The 18,932-nt window shown below is 36.6% G+C and overlaps 1 long non-coding RNA gene across 2 annotated transcripts in view; it reads right to left on the reverse strand.

Annotated features, from left to right (window-relative positions):
• The window catches only part of LOC119720822, a 29,330-nt gene that overhangs the window by 2,682 nt on the left and 7,716 nt on the right, over positions 1 to 18,932 (reverse strand). Inside the window, exons 2-5 of one of the 2 annotated variants that reach the window (XR_005270123.1) lie at positions 12,822 to 12,918; positions 12,311 to 12,440; positions 4,729 to 4,962; positions 3,776 to 3,930 (exon numbers count right to left, since the gene is read on the reverse strand). This is a non-coding gene — a long non-coding RNA (uncharacterized LOC119720822). Of the gene's footprint in view, positions 1 to 3,775; positions 3,931 to 4,728; positions 5,101 to 12,310; positions 12,441 to 12,821; positions 12,919 to 18,932 lie in introns of those variants that run through there. The other variant, XR_005270122.1, reaches the window with a different exon arrangement.

Consider the following 18,932-nt stretch of genomic DNA (forward strand, 5'->3'; position numbering starts at 1 on the left):
GCAAAACATTACCTAAACATGGGCACAACAAGCCAATAACCTATAATGAAATTGAGTACAATCAAATCGTCTTTTACTGAATCAAATACGACTCTTCTGAAAAGCTATTTTAACAGGTTTTTAAAAATAATATTAAAGGCGTATAGGATCATTTGCATCTAATCAGATCAGACTGGTTTTTAAACGTGTACATACCGGTACAAACATGTACATGTATACCGTACAAAATTTTCTTTTGCTGTAATTTTCAGATATAGAAGGATTTGGGGGGTAAGTATTTAATAGCAAGTATTTTAACACTGACCTATTTAAAGTTTTGTGTTCATAGATGCTGGGAAAACCAAGAAAAAAATGCTGTTCTTGTCTTGTAGTATGGTTCCTCACCCTACTTCAGACAAAACAGCGTCAGGGAATTGTACCGATAGGGTCAAGGAACCAGACTAGCTGGCTTGCTCGCACTCACGGATGTGTAACCGATTGCAAACAAAATGTGTACTTACTATAATTGGCAAATTGGGGGAGTATTGAAAACAGTCAGGTTTTTCCAACGATGGTCGGCCGACAATCATTGGAAATTGATACAAAAATTCCACTTTTCTGGAAAATGACAGCACACCAGGTGCCATGATTTCATAGGACACTTGAGACTATTATTCACTGAAATTTCATAATTATTTAGTAATTTTGTTTTTTGATGTTTGCAAATGTTGCATACCGCGGTATTAACTTTTACACCCCACAAAATAATTCCGTCTGTCTTGCCTTTTAAAATAAAGATCTTCCCTTTTTTTACAATGACCTTTTTATTTTCTAAACGGACTTTCCTACAATGCAGGTGATATTATGCCTCTTCTGTCAATAAAGTCAAGTACTTAATCGCAGATCGGTGGTACATTTCCGCCAAACGAACAGCCCCTAGGCTTAGTCCGCCGTTCTTTAACTATATCCCCCCTTGCGTCAGGGTAACCGCTCATCCTTGTGCGAGGTTAATAAATATTTGTGTGGGTTAAGGCCAGGTCCAATTCCATCCTTCAATCAGGTCAGACTGTCGGGTCACCTAGTTATTCCCGCCACAAAGGGTGTAGGCCTATAGCTCGTTTCGCCACAATACTGATTGAGACATTTACTTGTATTCATTATTAGCTATCCTGCAAATTCGAGTGGAACAAGGTTAAAACAAAATAGGTTAACCAGTTTGCGTCGGATAACGTGTATACAAACAAAGATTTTGCGGTATTCGTAGCGGATGACAGATGAACAAGCAATGATAGCTGAGTCCTATGCATACAGATCGTCAAATTGGTTCAGAGAACTCTTGGAGTTTTTAAGAATAAATTATTGTTTCACTGAAGAAGAAGTGTCTTTGCTCCCGTATTAGTCCCATCCTTGTAGATACATGTAGGATAGGATGCCTGGTTATACAGGTATCACAAGTCCTAAGTTCCCCCCAACATTATTCTTAATTAATGAAATAGAAATGCATGATTTCAACAATATAACAAATGCAAATGACAGAGGACACTCTTCTGCCGATCTTGTGAGAAAATGATAGAAATCCAATCACGCATACCAACACGAAGCTCATTTGAATGAAAAAAGTGCCAATAAAAAAAGTCTCAGTACATAGCATTGCTCCAATGTACCGTACTGGTTTGAGTGATCCTGCAAGGCAGGGTAGACTTTCATTAATTAATAACTTTACCTTACAAAAGTTTCCTTGTTTAAAAGGATGTTTAACTAAACAAGACACAATCTTGGTAATCTAACAGATAATGACAGACCTTTTAATGCAAAGGTGACAAAGAAAATGCTGTGTAATCCTATTTCTTTTAGATTAGATACGAAAGGGATTAACATTCTATCTTTTAAAGCATGATCAAACCAGTACATTGGAGCAATGCTATTTACTGCAACTTTTTTTATTGGCACTTTTTTCATTCAAATGAGCTTCCGTGTTGGTATGCGTGATTGGATTTCTATCATTTTCTCACAAGATGGGCAGGAGAGTGTCCTCTGTCATTTGCATTTGGGATATTGTTGAAATTGTGCTTTTCTATTTCATTAATTAAGAATAATGTTGGGGGGAACTTAGGACTTGTGATACCTGTATATCTTTGATACAAACAATCCGGGAAATATAAATTTATAGTGACTTGGCAATCATTACATCTTGCAAGGTGACAGAAGAAAGTCCTGAATAGCGCCCTCTACTCCACCTCACCCGGCCGCAGCATTACATGACAAAAACAATGAAACAAGCCCATTGGTTTTAGTTTAAACATGCCTTAGACCTTACTCCATATTTTTTATACAATTTCCTTAAAACATAAGTAGTGACTATCAAAGGTTATTAATATCACTCAATCTGAAAATATAAAGAAAACAAAAATCCCCCACTTGCATTATTGTCCATTCAGCCATAACAAATTGTTGTGCGTCAATTTTGATCCATTGAGTCAATTTCTTTTTTTCTTTAAAGTTTTCTGTAGCCACAACAGTGCCCTTTAGTGCTGCACCGCCTCAAATATTTAGCACTAAGGAGCACAAGGGCACCAAGGCAAATGATAGGGCACCAAGTCAAATGATGTAACACCATATGAGAACTCAAACAAACAAAGCAGTAGGCCTACCACTTTGCTATTTTTTTCCCAAGCTTGGATGGTACAGACAAAGAATATTTTTTTTAATGCATCACTACATCAATTCAAGAACTTTGGTCTGACCAGAGACCCATTATTATTTTTTTGTTGGCCAAACGGCCTGTGCTTAATTCTGTCTCATGTTGGATGAATGCCCCGTACATGTAGAGTCCCCAATTTTTGGACTAGGCATGAACCAAGGACTCCTCAATTCATACTCCTAGAACTATGAGGCGCCACGTAGTGGAGCCTCATAGGCAGATTACCCCGCTAAACCGTTTGCTATACAAAACACCAACTTAGTACAAAAACGTCCATCCCAAGCAAGCATTTTCCCACAGAACCGCTGCACAGTTTGCCCCTAAACTCCGTAAAATACCTCATGACATACTCACGTTATGTGCACCAAACAAACATCGGTGGATTCTGTCGGTTTTTCGGCAAAAATGATGAAAAATATGCCCTTTCCGCACTGAGCCAACCTGACACTTGAAACGTGCACGCGCGCAGAATGATAGCAGTCGATTTTCGGTTCGATCCCTCAGAGCGCGTCGCAGGGGGTATGGTAGGAGCGAAACGATAATATGCGCATGCGTACAAGTTCAAGTACGTACCCCCCACGGCGCTCTCCGAGCGATCGCGATTGAACCGAAAATGACTGCGATCATTCTGCGCGTGTGCACGTTTCAAGTGTCAGGTTGGCTCAGTGCGGAAAGGGCATATTTTTCATCATTTTTGCCGATAAACCGACAGAATCCACCGATGTTTGTTTGGTGCACATAACGTGAGTATGTCATGAGGTATTGTACGGAGTTTAGGGGCAAACTGTGCAGCGGTTCTGTGGGAAAATGCTTGCTTGGGATGGACGTTTTTGTACTTAGTTGGTGTTTTGTATAGCAAACAGTCATAGTGGGGTAATCTGCCTATGAGCCTCATCATAGTTCTAGGAGTACTCAATTCATACTAGGATAACTGAGATTACAACTTGAAATTAAAAGGAATCAAACCAAAGAAGCAGTAGGATCTGAACCAAAAACTTTTCAATTCATTCAAGGGTAACTAAGGCTACACCTTGGAACAAAAGAGGAATCGAACCAAGGTCAAACCCATGTACAGGACTCAAACTTGCTACTTACTTTAATCATCAATGATCTAAGTCAGCACAACTCCGTCAATGAGTGGAGGTTGATCCATGTCTCAATGGTGTGCTCGATTGATTGCCTCGTCCACTGCTTCGTTACCACCCAAATAACTCCCCAACCAAGAGAACTGGTTGGTTGATTTTTATCAGCTGTTGAGCAAAAAATAACAGTAATCAGTAATCATAGGAAAATGAGACATTTTCTGTCTTTGTGCAGTTCTCTCTTGAAGGCATTACTAGTGTTCAAAAATTACCAACATTCAAAAAGGTGTCATTACATTGAGAGAAGTCTGCTTTAGGTTGACAACATTTTTTAGCCATAAAAAAAAAATTGATTCGAATTTGATCAAAACAAAACAGGGGCCCTACACTTTACATGATCGCCAAAATGATGATACTGAGTGATACTAACAACATAAATCTGGGACTGCATGCACTGAGAATTAACATTCCCAATTGTGTTAGGAAAATAACTTACAGCATTTTTTTCTTGACTCTCATTCGTGTCCAAAGACCTTTATACACACACACACACACACACAAGTTTACGTTACATACCAAGTGTGGACTTTCCATTGCTTTCGTGTAGTTGAGAAAAACCAGTGAAAAAACTCATTTTTCTTAAACTGTGATAACTCTTTCAACCCATTTTTTTTCTATGATTCCCTTTACTTTAGTGTTTCTCTTCATTCTGCTACGGATAAACCTAACCCAAAAATGCCTCTAAACCTGTTTTCCAGAAATGGGGAAACACTGTGTGGACTTGCCCAAGTCCGCACAGTGTCTCCTCTACCTGGTTTATGTGGACATCTTTTGTTCAGAAGTCCACACAGTGAATGTAATGCCTGTACACCCACACACACACACACAATCGCAGAAGTGTCGTCAGCTCAGGATGCAACATTTTTTCCAGTAAGGCAAACACTGACATCAAGGGAATTTGTCTACCTTGGGAAAGTTGGTTGACTTCCCCCCTGCACCGCCGTCATGACATCCGAAATGATGCGATCGGCGATGACATTGGCTATGGCTCATCCAACAACAACATCGATGATCACCCCCACGTCATGCACGTGAAGGTTTGCTAGCTACACATGCCAGAGGTAAACGCGAGTTCATCCAAAGACTCCTCAATATTCCAAAGGAACGGAGAGACAGAGGTTGTACACCATGTCTGCAGTCCTATGAATATTAGAAATATGATAATGAAATAAGAGCATGAAACTGGAGTGGGAGGGTCTCAACCAAAGACCCATAATCACAAACGCAGAAAGGTAATTAAACAAACTACATGTACACACGTAGCAAGACAGCTGCGTGTTTGGCAATTAAACTGTGTTTGGCGCCCTCAATATTGAGGGCGCCAAACACGTTTCATTGACTGCACCAAACCATTGTGTACACAGTCTGAGATCAATGGCACAAACCACCAAAGACATAAACGCAAAAAAAGCAAGCTGTGTAGAAAACATGTACCTGTGTTTCCCCAAGAGTGGATCCAGAACACAATTTTTTGGGGCTGGGCGAAAAAAAAATTGGTCCCACAAAAAGTGATTCCAAAAATTACGGCGTTTGGAATATACAACATTTGCAAACACCAAGTTTTTACGAAATACCTCACTAGGATCTTGGTTAATGACAGTCTAAAGCATCCTGTAAAATTTTGGCACTTAGTGTGAAGTCATTTTCAAGAAAATTGTATTTTTGTATAAATTTCCAACGGTGGTCGGCCGACCACCGTTGGAAAACCTAACTATTTTTCAACTACTGCTCCAAATTTACCATTTTGTTCAGTCAAAATTTTGTTTGCTATTGGTTACATGTTCATGAACGGGTGCAGCCCAGCTAGACTGGTTCCCTGACCTAACAATTTTCCGGCATCTATAAATTGATCCATTTCATCTTTAGTGGAGTCAGGGAACCAGACTACTTGAACGTTTTTGTTTTCTTGGCTTTTTCAGCATTTTCGAACACAAAACTTCAAACATGTCTGTGTAACAATATTTGATCTATTATACTAACCCCTCAAATAGTTCATTTTTAAAAAATAACAGCAAAAGCCAATGATGTACATTCCCTTTAAGGGCCCCGAAAAACTTTTGGATTCTAGATGCTCTTTGGTGCGATCTGAGGGAATTTCTGACCACTTTAGCCAACGCCAACGTTTTAGGAGGAAAAGATGGTGGTGTACTCAGTGCCTGCCTGCCTTAATTGCGACGTCACATAAAAACAAAAACAAAAATGTTTTCATTTTGAAAAAAAAAAACACACTCTCGAGATATATACAAAACCGCATGCACAGGGCGCGCCGCCATTTTGAATTTCGATGGCTTCAGACCTTTCAATCGGCCCCATAGAGTGATATTTACACGTGATAATTGTGTCACATATCGTGTTAAATAATGTATTTCTAAGAGTTAGTGTCTGGATCCGTGTGTGTTGTCCACTTAAAATCGCATGGTGTTTTACGCCATTTGAGCACACTACGTTGCTTTGTTTCAATAAATGTTATTGTTTGACGATTTTTCTTCAAATTAAAGAGAGTTATGTCATATTATCATATTGAACAAACACACTAAATGTCAACTTAATACAGCAAGTATTTCTTGAGTTATTGTCCGGAAAGTGTGTTGTTTATGTTCTGGGAAAGTTGACTTCAATTCACCTGGTATTTTAAGCGCTATTACAATCTACATTGCTTTGTCTACATTATTTTTTTTATTGTTTGACGATTCTTCTTTAAATTCAACAGAAATCGGTCACATACAATGTTTAGAAAGTGTATGAAATGTCAATTTAATGCAACAAATATTTTTTGAGTTATTGTCTGGAAACCGAGTGTGTGGTTTTATTCTGGGAAAGTTGACTTAAAAGTGCCTGGTATTTTACGCATTTAATACACTAAATTGCTTTGTTTACATTATTTTTGTTTGTTTGACAATTCTTGTTTAAATTAGACAGAGAGGGGTCACTTATCATCTTTAATGAGCGTATGGAATTTCACTTTCATTCAACAAATATTTCTTGAGTTATTGTTTGGAAACCAATTGTGTTGTTTTTGTTATAGTAAAGTTGACTTAAAATCGCCTAGTATTTTACGCTCTTAATACACAACATTGATTTGTTTATTATTTTTTTTTTATTGTTTGAGGATTCATCTACAAATTAACAGACTTGTTTTATATATCACGTTTTATCAACATAAAAAACCTGCAATTCAATGCAAAAAGTAATTGTTTGAGTTATTGCCTGGAAGCCAAGTGTGTTGTTTTCATTACAGTATAGTTGTTTTCAAATCGGCTGGTATTTTACACGTTTTACAATCCTACATTTCTTTCATAGGCGTCGCGAGGGGGGGGGGGGGGGGGGCAAGGGGGGCACTTGCTCCCACCCCCTGGAAAAGCAAAAAAGAAAAAAGAAAAAAAAAAAAAAGTGAAAAAGAGGCACGAAGACAAAGTGGTGTAAATTTAATGAGTTGGGGGGGGGGGCAAAATGTCCCTGTCCTCCTCTAAAACTGACAAATCGAGATTGTGTTGAGAAATACAAACATTGTTTGGCAAAAAAGATTGTTTTGCCCCCCTCTAGAAAAAATCCTGGCGACGCCCATGATTTCTTTGTTTATATTATTTAAAGTGTTGGATGATATTCCTTCAAATTCAACAGAATGAGGTCAAATATCATGTTTAACAAGCGAATGATATGTCAATTTGATGCGACGAATGTTTCTTGATTTATTGTCTGGAAACTAAGTGTGTTGTTGTTGTTATAGTAAAGTTTACCAACAATCACCTGGTATTTTGCGCGCGCACTACACTAAATTGTGTTGTTTATTATTTTTTTCATTTATAACGATTCGTCTACAAATTCAACAAACTTGTATCAAATATCACGTTTAATTGTAATTAACGAAATTGTAATTAAGTGCAAAAGGTATTTCTTGAGGTTTTGTCTGCAAACCAAGTATGTTGTTCTGCAATAGTAAAGTTGACTTAAATTCGCCTAGTATTTTACGCGCTTTACAATCTACACTGCTTTGTTCATAACTGTTTGACTATTCTTCTTCATGTCCGTAAATTGCGCCGTAATTTTACGGACTTTGCGTAATTGCAGATATTAATTATGCTTATTAGCATGATTACAATCAACCACATCGGCCCAAACACCTACACATTATAGTAATCCAAGTGTACCGTGTACACATGTCCAAACTCATGTTAATGGTCTGTTTATTTTACGAAACGAAAAAACTTTTCCGGAAATTTTGCTGCCAGCAAAAAAAGCGTTCCGTATTCCTGCAGTAAAATGTATTTAGTATATATTTACTTGCTTTTACAGTAAGACGTCGGTGGCAACTTAAGACGTCGGAGTGCGGTGAGCAGTGTTTGTGCAGCACCCTCTTTTGTAAGAAATTGTTGCATGACGATAACATACGGAGTGTTCTTCGTACTGCAATTCCCTTAAATTGTATTACATTATTCTTCGGCGGTTTCCGTCAAGTTTCTAGAGTTTCGTGTCAAATACCATGACAAAATAATACAGGAAATGTCATTGCAATACAATGTTTTTATCTCGAGTTCCCAATTTCACAATAACTGTGTTGACATGACGAGAAAATACAGAGTGTCCTTCATACTGCAATTTCCTTTTGAGCCCCCCCCCCCCAAGAGGTTGTCATTTTTGTTGTTAGTCCCACGATTGGCTGTTGTCAAAATAGGCCGGCCCTAACAAATTTGTAAACCAAAATATTTTGTCGGAACGCGGTGAGCAGTGTTTGTGTAGCGCGCCCTCTTTTGTTCGAAATTCTTGCATGAGGATAAAATACGAAGTGTCCTTCATACTGCAATTTCCTTTACTTATATTACATTCCACCTTCGGAGGTTCGTGTCAATTTTCTAGATTTTCGTGTCAAATACCATTGCAAAACATTACATGAAATTTCAATGCAATACAATGTGTTCATCTTGAGTTCCCTTTTTGCACAATAACTGTGTTTACATCTCGAATGGCCAGACGTCGGAGCGTGGTGAGCAGTATTTGTGTAGCGCGCCCGCTCTTTGAAAAGAAATAATTGTTATAAAATCTTTTTAAAATACTCAGAACTCTTTAGTCCCACGATTTTGGCCTTGGAGATTATTAATGTGGTCTGTTTTCGAGTAGTTTAATAGGGGTGTAAGTGGCGCCACTAACGTCAAAATAGGCCGCCCCTAAAAAAAAACACCATTTTTTTATGCGGCCAAAAAATTTGGGAAAAATTTTTGAAAACAAAAACAAACAAAACTGTATTTTGTAAATAGACATATTTTGAGCCCCCCCCCCGCCCTAAAACCAAATCCTGGGTGCGTCACTGGTTAATATTATTTTAACTATTTGACGATTATTCTTGAAATTCAACAGTAAGGGGTCGTATATCATGTTTAATAAGTGGATTCAATGTCATTTTAAGGTACGGGATAAATCTTGAGTTATTGTCTGGAAATCAAGTTGGTTGTTAATGTTACAGAAAAGTTGACTTCAAATCGCCTGGTAGTTTACGCGCTTAGCAATCCTACATTGCTCTGTTTGATATTATTTTAACTGTTGATCGATTCCTCTTCAAATTCAACAGAAAGGAGTCACATATCATGTTTATTAAGCGTGTGATATGTCAATTTAATGCGACGAATACTTCTTGATTCATTGTCTGGAAATAGTAAAGTTTACCGAAAATCGACTGGTATTTTTACCCGCTTATTTCACCACATTGCTTTGTTTATAATGGGTTTTTTTTATGACAATTTGTCTACAATTTCAACAGAATTGTATTAGATATCACGTTTTATCAATATACGAAATTGCAATTCATTGCAAAATGTATTTCTTGAGTTTTTGTCTGGAAACCAAGTACATGTATGTTGTTTTGTTATAGTAAAGTTCACTTGAATTCGCTTTGTATTTTACGTGCTTTATAATCTGCATTCCAGAATCGCCTGGTATTTTACGCGCTGAATACAGTACATTGCAATGTTTTATTATTTAACTATTCGACGATTCTTCTTCAAAATGTTCAAATTCAACAGAAAGGGGTCACAAATCATGTTTAATAAGCGTATGAAATATCAATTTAATGTAACGGATATATCTTGAGTTATTGTCTGTAAATCAAGGTTGTTGTTTATGTTACAGTAAAGTTGACTTAACTACTGGGAATGGGATCAGCCGTCAATTTCTTTTGTAATAAGCCACAATGAATCCTCAAACCCACTAAGCAACTTAAATTGACAAGAACCGTGGAAAAATTCAAACCCCCCAAAAATTGATTGCAAATTTAAGTCACATTGAATTGAAAAACGTAAAACACTATTTATAGAGACAATAATCCCCCACCCAAATAAATTGTATTGATATGAAAACTTGACAATAATTAGTCATGATGTACTGACACACACAAAAAACCCGACGGAAACCTGGGAAGAAACAATAAAAGACAATAAAACAATTGTTTGAACGCTCCGTACGTAGCTTTTGCTACCGTCGATTTCTTCCAAAAGAGGGCGTCCTACACAAACACTGGTCAGCACCTTTAAGATTTTTGTATAATGCAGATGACAATCTGCGAACAATAAAACATGTTTTTTAAGACATAATGACTGCAGAACACATCGCATTTAATGAAAATTGCGTCCTATTATTGTCCATTATATTTTACACAAGTTTGAAAATTGATGAAAGCCATTGCGGAATAAATTTAATATGATTTATAAAAATCACGAAAAATTCATAACGAAAGTCACTTTTTATTGAACAAAAATAAATCACTCTTTCTAGAGACAATTATTGCAAAATAGCTCATCGCTTTTTTGACACAGAAAGTAAGAAACTTGACAGGAACAGAAGAAGAATAAAATAATGTAATGTCATTTAATGACAATTTAGTGTTTTAATCGCAAAAAACAATTAATTGGGAATTAAAGTAACTTTATAATAATTGAATGAAAGTAACATGCTACCTATGGATACAATTACTCCAGAATAATAGATATTTGAACATATCAGTCGATAATTAGTCGTCACGTAATGACATAAAAAATACCTGGACGGAAACCTCGTCGGAAAAAAATACACGACAATAAAGCAAAAAGTGTCGACGCTATACAGGGTGTTTCAATAAAAAGGAAACCCAACTTTGAAGAACAAGTATGGACAGACTAAATGTTTACTGGCTGTGAAACCGCTTTCATATAAAAGCGTAATCTCTATGCTTTTCAATGATACCTTGTTTACATTTCCAGGGCCTTGCATCACTGAGCATCATTATCTTCAAAACTGGATGCAAAATTGCAGTTGGTTCACTTTCATGTCAAACACAATAGGCATGGTGTGCATGGGAATAAGTATTCAAGAAGATAACACGGGTGCATCAAAAGAAATAAAAAAACAAGTCGGGTTGGTTTCAAAAGTGGATTTTGTTTGTCATTAATTCTCGTTTTGACCAAGCCACGTTCAAAACAATCTGCCATTTTCCCGAGAATTGACATTCAAGCCATTTCAAAGACATTTCCGTAACAATAGGCACACCGTACCCAGTGGTTTTTTTTTTTTATGAAAGTGAACCAAGTGCATTTTTGCATTCAGTTTTCAAGACAATGATGCTCAGTGATGCATGACTCAGAAAACCTAAACACGGTATCATTGAAAAGCATAGAGATTACGCTTACAGATGATACCAGTTTTATAGCCAGTAAACATATCGTAAGTCCATACTCATTCTTTGAAATTGGGTTTCCTTTTTTGGAAACACCCTGTATACGTACACCATGATTGCTTCCTTCAATTTCTTGCAAAAAACGAAGACGTCCGTCAATGTGTGTCACGATGTACCCATTTGACAAAAATACCACACTCTCTGTGGAGATAATATTGCAGAATAACGCATCCCATATGATTAAAATTGCGTCGCATTACTGGCCGTGATATGTGACGCAACATGATTGAAAATTTAAGGGAATCTTGGGAAAATTTTATTCTTATATGATTGAAGAAAGCAGTATTTTTATCGTGAAAAAAACTTTGTTAATTGGAATTACTTTTGAAGGAAATTTTGTTGAATATTTAGTCGCAATGTAAAGATTTGAAGAAAAAAAATCGACTGAAATCTCGAACAAAAAATATCCACTCTTTGTTAATGGTTCCGATACCTAAAGGAAAGCGCGTTGAATTGAATTGAAATTTCGTCCAATAATTATTCATGATGTATAACAAAACAGTTTTGAAGAAAAAAAATGACAGGAACCTTAAAAAAAAAATGCCACAATAAAAACTACAACGTGTAAGCAAACTCCGTTTTTTGCTGTCATCTATTTCTTCCAACAGAGGGTGCACTACTAAGTGTAAAAAGGTCCCACTTTAGATCCATAATAATTATGTTGTTTTCCTATGGATTCAAACTAAAATTGTAGATGATGTACACGAGGAATTAACTTTTTGAGCGATTTTCTTCAGTTTTGTATATACGAGAAGGTAACATTTAAACGCCATCCAAAATAATACTCACTTTCAGAATTTGCTACAGTTGACTTGGCGTCCCCAAATGTCCATGCAGCGCTGGACACCAAGCTGAAGCCCGTGCTGGTTTGAAGCTTCTGAAGGAATGCAGAATCACCACTGGTGTCGTTGCAAATGATCTAGGACAATCCAGGAGGTGTGCAAAATAGTGTATTAATTGCGAAAAGTCCGATTCAAAGGAAAGTCACTTTTAATTGCAGAAAATGAATGAAGAAAACACATTCCAATATTTGATCATGATATTATAACATAAAAAGATTGTAACAAATTTACAGATACCGTGATAAACCAAAAACATTGCGACCATAAAAACTAGACTATGTTCCCACCATCAATGTAATCGTCAATGCCGACCCTGACATGCCCATTTATGATCATAACAATTGAGCTCGAAATAGAAGAAAAACAATTCTCAGTCATAATCACAAAATGTGAACTGTTATTTTATGTCCCCGAGTTATGACAAACGAAAGAGTCCAAAATTACAAGAAGGAACTTACGGTCTGTACAACAGGTTCGCCCTTTAGCAAAGGAAGTCTTAGTCAACACGACGAGGGTGACACTGCAATAGCTGTGAACTGAAGGCACGTGGCGTTTCTGTTGTTGTTGTCAAGCAGATGACAGGTTCGGTAATGAGCGTATTTGTATAGATTCTAAACACAAAGCACCCACTAGAACATTACAATGCAAATTCCTACCATTCACTGACCATGCCTGTAACTAACCTTCGACGTTTTGAAGTCTGAAAAGGATTTATTTTCTCGACTGTAATACCCTTAAAGCGTTGAGAAATTTGGTTTGTTTGGTTAGAGTGCCAAAAATAATATCTTGGGTAATTAATTCTGTACTGTTCCATAAATTTTTTTGGCGAAACTGCTTTAACTTTATAAACACTTCCCAACGGGTAATATTTTGGTTGAAATGCAGTACTTTGTTAGGATTTTGTTAGGACAGTCACTCTTCAAGCCCAATCTTCCCTGATCATTTATTTAGTCTCCCCAACAGAACTGTAAAAGTAACTACATTCGACTAAAAAGAAAGTCCCCACCTTAGAATTCTTCTTTGTTTAACCCTAAAGGGGCCGGGGCGGAATCCGCCGCCTCGACTTTTTCTGCGATAGCCTTGAATTTCTTTCCGCCAAACGAACTGTTATGACTTTTTAGCCCCGAGCCTTGCGCATCTTTTGATACCAAAAACATAAAAATCGGACCACGGGTTGCCGTCCGGCGCTACTCGCCTTAAAAACTGAATTTCCCCATATTCGTCGTGTACACAGAGCAAAATTACCATTTGTGCATATGAATAATTAATTACCCATCAATCCAAAAACCCTTTGACCAATAGTTATGAAATTTCTTGGGTATGTTTATGATAAGTTGTTTTACAATTTTTCGTCGCTCGAAGGTCGAGTTTTTAGGGCGGGGGGGGGGCAGAATCCACCAAACCCCCGGCTGAGAGGTGGTCAAACTAACCCGACCCTTTAGGGTTAAAGGAAATTATACAACGTTTGCTTTTGCTACAATTTTCAAGAATAAATGAATTCGGAGGATCATATTGTTACGGATGCTGCACAACTGAACAAAAAGAACAACCTCGTTTCCGAAGAACTACTCAAGAAATACAAAATGGATTAAATTGAAATTTGGTGCAATTAGTTTTCACGATGTGTAGCATATGTAGTTTGAATGGCGTGAGAAACCGTGGAGCTATAAATATAATATGATCGTAACAATCTAATGTTTTAAACGTTAAAAATCCATGTTGACTTCCATTAGGATTGTACTTGTCGCAAATAAAACCCTATATTGTTACGGTCATAATATCTTGATTATTTTGACGTTTTTTAATGAAATTAAATCTTTTGATGTCAAACATCATGACAAGTGAGTGTGCGAAAATTCATTTTAATGTAACGTGTATATCTTGAGTTGTTGGCCCCAAATCGAGTTTGGTGGTGGAGATCGAGACCACTATAATAGAGGGCGCGCCACATAAATAGTGGTCTCAACAACGCATCAACACAGTGGAGCTATAAATATAATATGATCGTAACAATCCAGTGTTTTAAACGTTAAAAATCCATGTTGACTTCCATTAGGATTGTACTGGTCGCAAATAAAACCCTGTATTGTTAAGATCATAATATCTTGATTATTTGACGTTTTTTTAATGAAATTAAATCTTTTGATGTCAAACATTATGTAAAATGAGTGTGCGAAAATTCAGTTTAATTTAACGTGTATATCTTGAGTTGTTGGCCCCAAATCGAGTTTGGTGGTGGAGATCGAGACCATTATAATAGAGGGCGCGCCACATAAATAGTGGTCTCAACAACGCATCAACACAGATGCTGCACAACTGAACAAAAAAAAACAACCTCGTTTCCGATGAACTACTCAAGAAATACAAAATGGATTAAATTAACATTTGGTGCAATTAGTTTTCACGATGTGTAGCATAAGTAGTTTGAATGGCGTGAGAAACCGTGGAGCTATAAATATAGTAATGATCGTAACAGTCTAGTGTTTTAAACGTTAAAAATCCATGTTGACTTCCATTAGGATTGTACTTGTCGCAAATAAAACCCTGTATTGTTACGATCATAATATCTTGATTATTTGACGTTTTTTTTATGAAATTAAATCTTTTGATGTCAAACATTATGTAAAATGAGTGTGCGAAAATTCAGTTTAATGTAACGTGTATTTCTTGAATTGTTGGCCCCAAATCAAGTTTGGTGGTGGAGATCGAGACCACTATAATGAGAGGGCGCGCCACATAAATAGTGGTCTCAACAACGCATCAACACAGATGCTGCACAACTGAAAAAAAAGAACAACCTCGTTTCCGATGAACTACTCAAGAAATACAAAATGGATTAAATTGAAATTTGGTGCAATTAGTTTTCACGATGTGTAGCATAAGTAGTTTGAATGGCGTGAGAAACCGTGGAGCTATAAATATAATATGATCGTAACAATCTAGTGTTTTAAACGTAAAAAATCCATGTTGACTTCTATTAGGATTGTACTTGTTGCAAATAAAACCCTGTATTACACTCAGACACGAATACATGTACAATCAAAACATCATTAACCAATATATTAGATTTGCCGCAGCCTGAAATTAAATCTTTTGATGTCAAACATCATGACAAATGAGTGTGCGAAAATTTAGTTTAATGCAAAGTGTATTTCAAGCGTTGTTGGCCCAAAATCGAGTTTGATGGTGGAGATCGAGTCCACTATATTAGAGGGCGCGCCACATAAATAGTGGTCTCAACAACGCATCAACACAGATGCTGCACAACTGAACAAAAAGAACAACCTCGTTTCCGATGAACTACTCAAGAAATACAAAATGGATTAAATTGAAATTTGGTGAAATTAGTTTTCACGATGTGTAGCATAAGTAGTTTGAATGGCGTGAGAAACCGTGGTGCTATAAATATAATATGATCGTAACAATCTAGTGTTTGAAACGTTAAAAATCCATGTTGACTTCCATTAGGATTGTACGTATGAGTGTGCGAAAATTCAGTTTAATGTAACGTGTATTTCTTGAATTGTTGGCCCCCAATCTAGTTTGGTGGTGGAGATCGAGACCACTATAATGAGAGGGCGCGCCACATAAATAGTGGTCTCAACAACGCATCAACACAGATGCTGCACAACTGAAAAAAAAAGAACAACCTCGTTTCCGATGAACTACTCAAGAAATACAAAATGGATTAAATTGAAATTTGGTGCAATTAGTTTTCACGATGTGTAGCATAAGTAGTTTGAATGGCGTGAGAAACCGTGGAGCTATAAATATAATATGATCGTAACAATCTAGTGTTTTAAACGTTAAAAATCCATTTTGACTTCCATTAGGATTGCACTTGTCGCAAATAAAACCCTGTATTGGTACGGTCATAATATCTTGATTATTTGACGTTTTTTTAATGAAATTAAATCTTTTGATGTCAAACATCATGATAAGTGAGTGTGCGAAAATTTAGTTTAATGTAAAGTGTATTTCAAGAGTTGTTGGCCCCTAATCGAGTTTGATAGTGGAGATCGAGACCACTATAATAGAGGGCGCGCCACATAAATAGTGGTCTCAACAACGCATCAACACAGATGCTGCACAACTGAAAAAAAAAGAACAACCTCGTTTCCGATGAACTACTCAAGAAATACAAAATGGATTAAATTGAAATTTGGTGCAATTAGTTTTCACGATGTGTAGCATAAGTAGTTTGAATGGCGTGAGAAACAGTGGAGCTATTAATATAATATGATCGATCGTAACAATCTAGTGTTTTAAACGTTAAAAATCCATGTTGACTTCCATTAGGATTGTACTTGTTGCAAATAAAACCCTGTATTGTTACGGTCATAATATTTTGATTATTTTGACATTTTTTTATGAAATAAAATCTTTTGATGTCAAACATCATGACAAATGAGTGTGCAAAAATTCAGTTTAATGTAACGTGTATTTCTTGAATTGTCGGCCCCCAATCTAGTTTGGTGGAGGAGATCGAGACCACTATAATGAGAGGGCGCGCCACATAAATAGTGGTCTCAACAACGCATCAACACGGATGCTGCACAACTGAAAAAAAAGAACAACCTCGTTTCCGATGAACTACTCAAGAAATACAAAATGGATTAAATTGAAATTTGGTGCAATTAGTTTTCACGATGTGTAGCATAAGTAGTTTGAATGACGTGAGAAACCGTGGAGCTATAAATATAATAATGATCGTAACAATCCAGTGTTTGAAAAGCTAAAAATCCACGTTGACTTCCATTAAGATTGTATTTGTCGAGAATGATACCCTGTATTGTTACGGTCATAATAGCTTGATTTTTTTGACCTTTTCTTCTGAAATTAAATCTGTTCATGTCAAACATAATGACAATAGAGGGCGTGCCACATAAATAGTGGTCTCAACAACGCATCAACACGGATGCTGCAAAATTGAACAAAAAAGAACAAACTCGTTTCCGATGAAATACTCAAGAAATACGAAATGGATTCAATTGAAATTTCGTGCGATTACTTTTCACGATGTGTAGCAGAAGTCTTTTGAATGGTGTGAGAAACCGTGGAGCTCCTAATATAATATGATCGTAACAATCTAGTGTTTGAAAAGCTAAAAAATCCACGTTGACTTCCATTAGGATTGTATTTGTCGAGGTTGAAACCATGTATTGTTACGGTCATAATAGCTTGATTGTTTGACCTTTTCTTCTGAAATTAAATCTGTTCATGTCAAACATAATGACAAATGAGTGCACAAAAATTCATTTTAATATAACGTGTAGTTCTTGAGTTTTTGCCCCCAAAACGAGTTTGTTCTGTATTTCAAAATTGAATATTCAGTGATTTGTCATGATGACTGTGTTACATTATGAGATTTAATTCCATGAGAAACCATCAAACAATGAAAAAGAGTATACCCGAAACAAATACAGTATTTTAAACGTGAAAAATACTAACCAAATGAAAAATGAAAAGTCAACGTCTATGGAAAAATAATAATACACTCGTTGTTTGAGCAATAACCCGAGCTCACCAGGTCAAGCTATATTAAGTTGTAAGTTCAGCAAGTGATCGGTCTTGATGTCTTACACGAGGAGATAAAATTTCGTGAGAAACAGTCAAACCACTACAAAAATTAATTCGAGAAGGGGCGCGCTGAATCAAACTAGTGGTCTCGCACCGCCAAGACATTCATCCGCACGCCGTAGAATTTTTTTTAAATTTTCCTTCAATAGAGGGCGCGCCACATAAATAGTGGTCTCAACAACGCATCAACACGGATGCTGCAAAATTGAACAAAAAAGAACAAACTCGTTTCCGATGAACTACTCAAGAAATACGAAACGGATTCAATTGAAATTTCGTGCAATTAGTTTTCACGATGTGTAGCAGAAGTCGTTTGAATGGCGTGAGAAACCGTATAGCTCTTAATATAATATGATCGTAACAATCTAGTGTTTGAAAAGCTAAAAATCCACGGTGACTTCCATTAGGATTGTATTTGTCGAGAATGAAACCCTGTATTGTTACGGTCATAATAGCTTGATTGTTTGACCTTTTCTTCTGAAATTAAATCTGTTCATGTCAAACATAATGACAAATGAGTGCACAAAAATTCATTTTAATATAACGTGTAGTTCTTGAGTTTTTGCCCCCAAAACGAGTTTGTTCTGTATTTCAAAATTGAATATTCAGTGATTTGTCATGATGACTGTGTTACATTATGAGATTTAATTCCATGAGAAACCATCAAACAATGAAAAAGAGTATACCCGAAACAAATACAGTATTTTAAACGTGAAATATATTAACCAAATGAAAAATGAAAAGTCAACGTCCATGGAAAAATAATAATACACTCGTTGTTTGAGCAATAACCCAAGCTCACCAGGTCAAGCTATATTAAGTTGTAAGTTCAGCAAGTGATCGGTCTTGATGTCTTACACGAGGAGATAGAATTTCGTGAGAAACAGTCAAACCACTACAAAAATTAATTCGAGAAGGGGCGCGCTGAATAAAACTAGTGGTCTCGCACCGCCAAGACATTCATCCGCACGCCGTAGAATTTTTTAAAA

The sequence above is a fragment of the Patiria miniata genome, unplaced genomic scaffold, assembly GCF_015706575.1.
Source record: "Patiria miniata isolate m_02_andy unplaced genomic scaffold, ASM1570657v1 HiC_scaffold_9, whole genome shotgun sequence".
Taxonomy (NCBI): Eukaryota; Metazoa; Echinodermata; class Asteroidea; order Valvatida; family Asterinidae; genus Patiria; species Patiria miniata.